General features: G+C 45.3%; 1 protein-coding gene across 2 annotated transcripts in view; it reads left to right on the forward strand.

The window, feature by feature from the left end:
- LOC147016125 (lysyl oxidase homolog 3A-like) overlaps positions 1-7,500 on the forward strand; it is a 261,877-nt gene that overhangs the window by 104,943 nt on the left and 149,434 nt on the right. The gene's annotated exons all lie outside the window — the stretch shown is intronic.

Here is a 7,500-nt window from a genome sequence, read left to right on the forward strand (position 1 = left end):
ATGTGTTTCGGCTTGGGAAAGTATTCTGTTGAACTTGCTCTTTAAACTTGCGAACAACGAGATTATGATCAAGTTTATTTTGAAACTGAATAAACGGTTCAAATTATTTCCCCCCAAAAACATTCTCCACCGATGGTCTTACACCATTTGCTTCTTTATATCGGGCAATATGGTGACAGGATGGCTTGGAAGTATGCACACTCGCCTCGTAGCTGGCTAGCCTGGGTTTGAATCCTGACCCAGCTATAAACTGTCATCCTGACGTTTCACAGGTAGGGTGATTCATCATTGTGTGTGCCGTCTCCTGGATGGACGTTAAACACCCCACAGAGTCCTCACCGAAGAGTCAGTGAGCTATTGCCGGTACCCTAAACATATTCCAAATTCCAAATTCCTGCCTTAACTACTACTGGGAAGGCAATGGCAAACCACCCAGTATAACCCTTGCCAAGAAACTGTTGAGGTACACCTACCTTTTTCTGGAATAAATGGCCCAAGTGGTCTTCCTGTTTAACCTCATGAAAACAGAATGTTTCACATCAAATACAAATAAGTCTCACTGAGTAAAGTTATATTTGCTGTATGAATGATGTGCATCACTAAAACTGTCATTTTGCAGCATCAGCCTCAAGACGGCAGCACTTGTGCTGATTTACAAATTCAAATTGGTCTTCATTATCCAGGTGACAACTATGGTGTTGCAGTTGGTTCATTGGTCTGACGGCGAGACTTCGTGACATTGGCGAGACTTCGTGACACAGGGTGAACAAGGTGGGCCGACAGGGACTTTCAGGAAGGAAAACAGAGAATTTGAAGGAGGTGTCGTTGGGGTGGATTAACATGAGTAGAAATCATGGTTTTGGATGGGGGAAGATAAGAGATGGTGGTGAACAGCTGTTTTGAAGACCTGGAGGGAAGAGAGGGATTGAAGAGAGTGTGGGAGTTTGTTCCAGAGGCGGCAAAAAGACGAATGAAAGAGCGAAGGTGAGCAGTGATTCTTGGTTTTGGCAGTTTTACCAGAAGGGGGTTTTTGGCAGACCTTGAACACCTTGGTGACATATAGGGGGGACAGATCACAGAGGGAGCAGGAGAGGAGACGGTAGAAGACAGAAAGACCACCGACCTGCCTGTGGTGAGAGAGTGAGAGACCCAAAGACTCAGCTTCATAGCGGGAGATACCAATGATCTTAAATGCCTTGGTTTCCACAGTGTGAAGTTTAGCTCGGTGTGAGGCAGGAGCACCAGCCCAGAGGGGAGAGCATTACTCCATCAGACTGTGGATGAAAGCTTTGTGTGTGGTCCGGAGCTCAGGAGTGCCAAGGAAGGACTTTGCATGAAGTTGGATTCCCAGTCTCTCTCACATTTTCTCTCATAACAGCCAGAGAGATATTTATTTTGACAAGCATGTTGTCAGAATAACTGATTGGAACAAAAGAAGAACAGCAGATATTTTCTGGGAAATTGGTCAAAATCAAATCCAGAAGAGATGGAGTACCGTTCGCTGAGATCTGGGTGAGGAAGTTGAGAAATTGAGTCAGTCCCCATAAGTCGCAGAAGTCCTTTGCTGAAGTGCCTTGACAGGTGAGGGAGGTACCCACATCAAGCCAACTGTCATGATGGCAATTGAGGTCTCCACATATGAGGAAAAGAGAGTTTGGGTGAGTAGATAGAAGTTGGTCCACATTTTCAGTGAGCGTGATGTAAATGGAGTTAGCACTGTTTGGTGGACGGTACAACAAACATATACACAAGAGGTGGGAGTAGTGGGGAAGCTGTAGCCAGACGTATTCCTGTGGGTGTGGAGGAGTGAGGGCAGTGCATGGAGAGTGAGGAATAGTTTTTTTGATAAAGAGAGAAACTCCGCCATCAGGACGAGGCTCAGGTCTATCATACTGGAGGAGGGAGTAACCAGGAAGAGAAACTAAGGAGTCAGAGATGTCTCGAAGGAGGAAAGTTTCTGTTCAGCAGATCATGTCTGGTTTGTGTGTGGCAATCTGTATGGAGAGATCAGTCAGGTTAGAGCGAAAACCCCAGATGTTTGAGGTCCACACTGTTAAGGAAGACTGAGGGGAGTAGGCTTTGGGTGCAGAGGAGGGGAGGGGGAGGATAGTGTGGTGGAGGTATTGAGAGTTGATGATAGGTTTGTAGAAGAGCTATTGGAGAGGGTCAAATGGAGGAAGAGGACAAAGGGCTTGGTGGTGAAGGGGGATGAGTTGCAGTGGGGAGTAATAAGAGAGGGAGCAAAGGGAAGTGGGAGATTGGAGGAGGTGGAGGAATGAGCTGGAAGAGAGAGATTGGAGGAACGAGCCAGCTTTGTAGATGTGAACGGGGACAGTTTTGAGAAGGGGAAGTGAGGGGGGAGAATTGAGGGAGAAAGGTGTGGGTGGAGATTTTGAGAAAGGTGAAGGGGAAGCTTGGAGAGGAAAGAGAGAGACATTTTCTTTGAAGAGGGAGGAGGCGGTGGATTTGCGAGGGAGATGTGAGAGGGTAGCTTTGAGGGAGAGGGGAGATGAGAGCAGGCATGGCCATGGGGTAGAGGGAGAAGGGAGGAGTGGGGAGAGGGGAAGCATTACACTGTGTAGAAGTATTGTGGAGATAGGGGCAGGTGGGGGAGGAACAAAATTGAGGGGGTGAGAAGAGGGGAGGTGTGATGAGAATTGAGGGGGTGGGAAGAGGGAGAGGCAGCTGTGAGAAGGGGGAGTGGGGAGCGAGATTTGAAGGGGGAGGGTGGTGAAAAACTTCACAGTGGGATTTGCAGGGAAGAGGGAAGAGAAAGAAGAAGAAGAAGTCAGTTCAATAAGTTATGTGGGGTACAAGGAGGAGATTGGGACCATACTCTGTACAGAGCGTTGGTGCTGCTTAAGCAGCCTCCTTGGCTCTTGGGTACAATCCTGGACGGGTCGCCACTCCGACACAGTATACCAGCATGCTGGCACTCATTTTGCCGACCTCGGAAGGATAACAGGCCGAGTTAACCACACCTGGTATTAATTCAACAGTTGAGCGGGATTTGAACTCAGGACCCGAGGTTCCCAAGCCCACCACCCGAACCATTAAGCCAACACCAGGCATACCAGGGTACAAGGTGAGAAGGCAAAAAGTTTTTTGTTGTTGTTGTATTTTTTATGTTTTAAGACATAGTTGGGTGGGATAGAAGGAGGGTGGAGGGAAAGTGGTAAAAATAAAAACTGACGGTAACAAGGAGAAAATACAAATAAACATGATCGTGTACATAGTGAAGAAGACTCCTTCGGGAAAGCCGATATAACAAGACCGATGAAAACTCACCAAATAGCACAAATTTTGAAACAGAATCGAGTTAAGAACACACAGTAAACACGGAGATTGAAGAAGAAAAGTCAAAGCACAACAAACAATGACCGGAAACTTATCTTTGAGAAATTTGGCAGAGACCCCTGAGAGAACCAACTGTCACCTCAAAAACTGGAACCGGAAGTGATCGGCCTTTTCTCTTGATTTTAAAGATGTTGTGACGAAGAGTACATGATCCAGTCAGAGTTGGTCATGCTGTCGACAGCTTCGAAGATTGAAAAGATTTTGAGTGTTGTTTGAGGCTCGTCGAGAAATGAAACGGAAATCACAAATCCTCTTGCATTGCACAACGGAAGAATGCTCAGTGAATGCCCACGTTATACAGACCATGTTGCACAAGATGCACCGCAGTGAAGCGGAAAAGATGTGCCAGGAAACAATACTTCTGATCTGCGAACAGCTTGTGAAGATGAGGAACGCACACTCTTAGGTAAACCTTTACCCCGCAATTAAAGAAACCCCGCTGATCATTTCACACTCCATCGAATACTCTGGTGTGCAGTGTTACCCGAGATAACCCTGGTCCTGAGAAAGGTTAAAATACTCCAGGATTCCGGCCCGAAAAAAAATTCCTTCCCTGGAGGTGGCCGGGTGGAAAGTGCAACGTGAAAGCTCCAAATTTATGGAGGTCGCGATGGGGTAGAATCGGATTTACCTCCGGCATTTTGTAATATGAAGCTAGTGCGATAATAAAATGAGATAGAAAGTGTAGTCGGTGTGCACAGCATTCATGTTGCTGTTGTATCTCAAACTTACGTACCAATGAGGGGATCCTTCCTTGATAGGCTTGCAGTGCCTTCTCAACTAGTTTCATGGATGGAATGGGCTTCAATTTATTGCTGAACAATTTCAGGTTTTCTTTATCATGAAGGACGGTTGTGGTTGGGATAAGGGAGGACATGAGATTGTGGTGCACCACTTGCTTGAAGCCAAGGAGAGAAGAGCGGTATACAACAGCTTCTGCTGCAAAGTGGTTTCAGAGATGGGAAAAGCAAAGAACAAAAGAGTTGAGGTGTGCAGTCAGCCTGGATTTTGGAAGTTGCGAGGAGTAGCAGCATGTTCAGAGTTGAGTGAATGGGATGGAATCAAAAGTGATGGTCTGTGATCAGGCCATTTGAAAATATGGACTATGACCATCAGCAGCAATAATGGAATCCATGACTTTGCTTTTAATTGGAAGTAAGCTTCCACGTCTGTAATTGATAGGATTTTATTTTGTATCTTTTTCTGACTTCCAGACAGATGTGATGTGGCCACAGGAGAAGGATCGCCTCAATAATGCAGACAGGGGAATGAAGAGTTGCAAGAAACGTTGAAAAGTATGTGAAGCCATTCAACAGAGTGTTTGAAAAGGCTGTACGAATATCTGTGCAGCACATGCGAGGTCACATACCGTCCAAATACCATAACACCTTACCCCCATTTTTTAACGAGGAAAATGAAAAATAATTCCAAGAACCACTCTTCTTGATAAAGCCTAGCTAACAGAGGAATGTGGAGAGAGTCAAAGGTCCACCAATCTCTCGACTCTAGATATTCTAGAGGGATGACGTCTAGAAGAGTCGAGTCTTGAGGGATGAGGTAAATCCAAGAATGAGAGAGAGAGAGAGAGAGAGAGAGAGAGAGAGAGAGAGAGAGAGAGAGAGAGAGAGAGAGAGAGAGAGAGAGAGAGAGAGAGAGAGAGAGAGAGAGAGAGAGAGAGAGAGAGAGAGAGAGAGAGAGAGAGAGAGAGAGAGAGAGACACAGAGAGAACAGAGAGAACAGAGAGACACAGAGAGAACAGAGAGAACAGAGAGAACAGAGAGAGAGAGAGAGAACAGAGAGAACAGAGAGAACAGAGAGAACAGAGAGAACAGAGAGAACAGAGAGAACAGAGAGAACAGAGAGAACAGAGAGAACAGAGAGAACAGAGAGAACAGAGAGAACAGAGAGAACAGAGAGAACAGAGAGAACAGAGAGAACAGAGAGAACAGAGAGAACAGAGACAGAACAGAGACAGAACAGAGAGAACAGAGACAGACACAGAGACAGACACAGAGACAGACACAGAGACAGACACAGAGAGAGACACAGAGAGAGACACAGAGAGAGACACAGAGAGAGACACAGAGAGAGACACAGAGAGAGACAGAGACAGAGACACAGAGAGAGACACAGAGACAGAGACAGAGATTTTTTTTTTTTGTTCTGAGGGTTCTTTTTGGGATCGTCACTGAGCCCCAAACATTCTCCAACTGTAGTTTGTTCGTAGTAATATTCTCAGGGATGGTTTTTGAGATCTCTGTCAGGTTCTTCCTTTTCATTGCTGCTGCTCCAATGATCACTGGTACAATTCCAGCATTCTTCAGATCCTGGTATTTGGTCATTTTCTTGATTTCTGCATTGTTTTGGCCAAATTGCTGGGTATTGGAACCTCAATGAGAAATTCCTTCTCTTCTTTTTTTGTACCTAAGTACGATATTTTATTTCTTCCATTCTACCTTCCGTTAGATATTTGTGGATCGTCGACGCCACTCTTTCAAATTTGTAGAGTGGTGCATCGTCTCTGTCCTACCGGCCAATTCCGTTGACTTTAATTGATCCAATAATTTTCATCCCACAAGCTTCGTGCATGGAATGCATTTTGTAACAAAGGATGGGGTTTTTTTTTCCTCCAGGCTCCAGCTTTCCTGATTTGAGCCTCTTATCAGGAGCTTTACCTTTGGTGGTTGTGGGGCTGGTAGCCCCTTCTTAGCCTCTCACCCCGGTGCATATTTCTGCTTTACTATGAGACGATGTTTTGTCCCATTTGAGGAATTGCAGTGTTTTTTCTTATCAGCACACATTCCGGCTGCACCTTGTGGCTGCACAGACATGGGGCTTTGCTTGTAAAGGGTGTGCGTCCCTGTTTTCGAGATTCTTTTCTCTCTCAACAATGACTGCACTTCCTGTGTGGTGTGTGCATTTGTGAAAAGTATGGGTTGACTGCCTGCTTGGACACAACTTACTGAGGTTGTGGATCTACTGATGTAGGTAATCTAACGATGTGGATCCGTGACCAAGGTTGTGGATCTACTGATGTGGATCCGTGACCAAGGTTGTGGATCTACTGATGTGGATCCGTGACCAAGGTTGTGGATCTACTGATGTGGATCCGTGACCAAGGTAGTGGATCTGCCATTTGGAGAGGTTCTTGTCTGAAAGGATCGAAACCTCAAGGAAGAACGCTGCCCATCTGATGATCCATGAGGTCGGGAAAGTGTGTTATTTGTTATCTCAGGATCCTGGAACATGCACATTGGTGGGAAATTCCCAGTGCTGTACCTGGTATGCGCAATAAAGGGACCGGCAGAGCGATGGCTCGTGATAGGTCACTTTGTGTCTTCTTCTTCCTCTTCTTCTTGTTCTTCTTGTTCTTCTTGTTCTTCGAACTGTAACTTGACATAAGGCATTGGCTCTATCGCCTCTCCAGTAAACATCACTTTAACAGACCAACTAAAAATACAATTTGCATTGGGGGGGGGGGATGTGGACATGATTTTTCTTCCTTGGTGGGAGAGGAAAGTGGTGGAGTAGGAGGGGTTGGAGTTGGATTTGCAGTTTTAAGCATTAGGAGGTCTGCAGAGCATTTATACCAAATGCACCCTCTTAATCCACCATTAAACCATCCCCCCCCCTCCCCATTGCTATTTTCATGTTAAGTAATGCAATAGTTTTTCCGTCAAAATACTAAATTTGTGTTCAAAATTTTATTTCATCAAGTTTGACCTTATTTTTTTTTCCAAATTGACAATTTTTCATTTTGTCATCGATTTTATAGAATTCAAATGTTTTATAAATAGATCCATTTTGTTGATATTTGCAATTTTGAATATGCATGTATTTCTAATTCTGAGGATTAAAGGAAAATCACTAATCCATCCATCCATCAGGACCATACCTTGTGCAGACTGTTGGTGCTGCCTTAGCAGTCTCCTTGGCTGTTGGGCACAATCCTAGATGGGTCGCCACTCCGACACAGGATACCAGCAAGCTGGCACTCATTTTGCCGACCTCGGAAGGATGACAGGCAGAGTTAACCCCACCTAGTATTAATTCAACAGCCAAGGAGGATTTGAACTGATGACCCTAGGATCCCAAGCCCACCACCCGAACCATGAAGCCAACACAAGGCATAAAATAGTTATT

The sequence above is a fragment of the Eptatretus burgeri genome, chromosome 12 (genome assembly GCF_056783735.1).
Source record: "Eptatretus burgeri isolate ZD-2024b chromosome 12, Ebu_testis_v1, whole genome shotgun sequence".
NCBI lineage: Eukaryota > Metazoa > Chordata > Myxini > Myxiniformes > Myxinidae > Eptatretus > Eptatretus burgeri.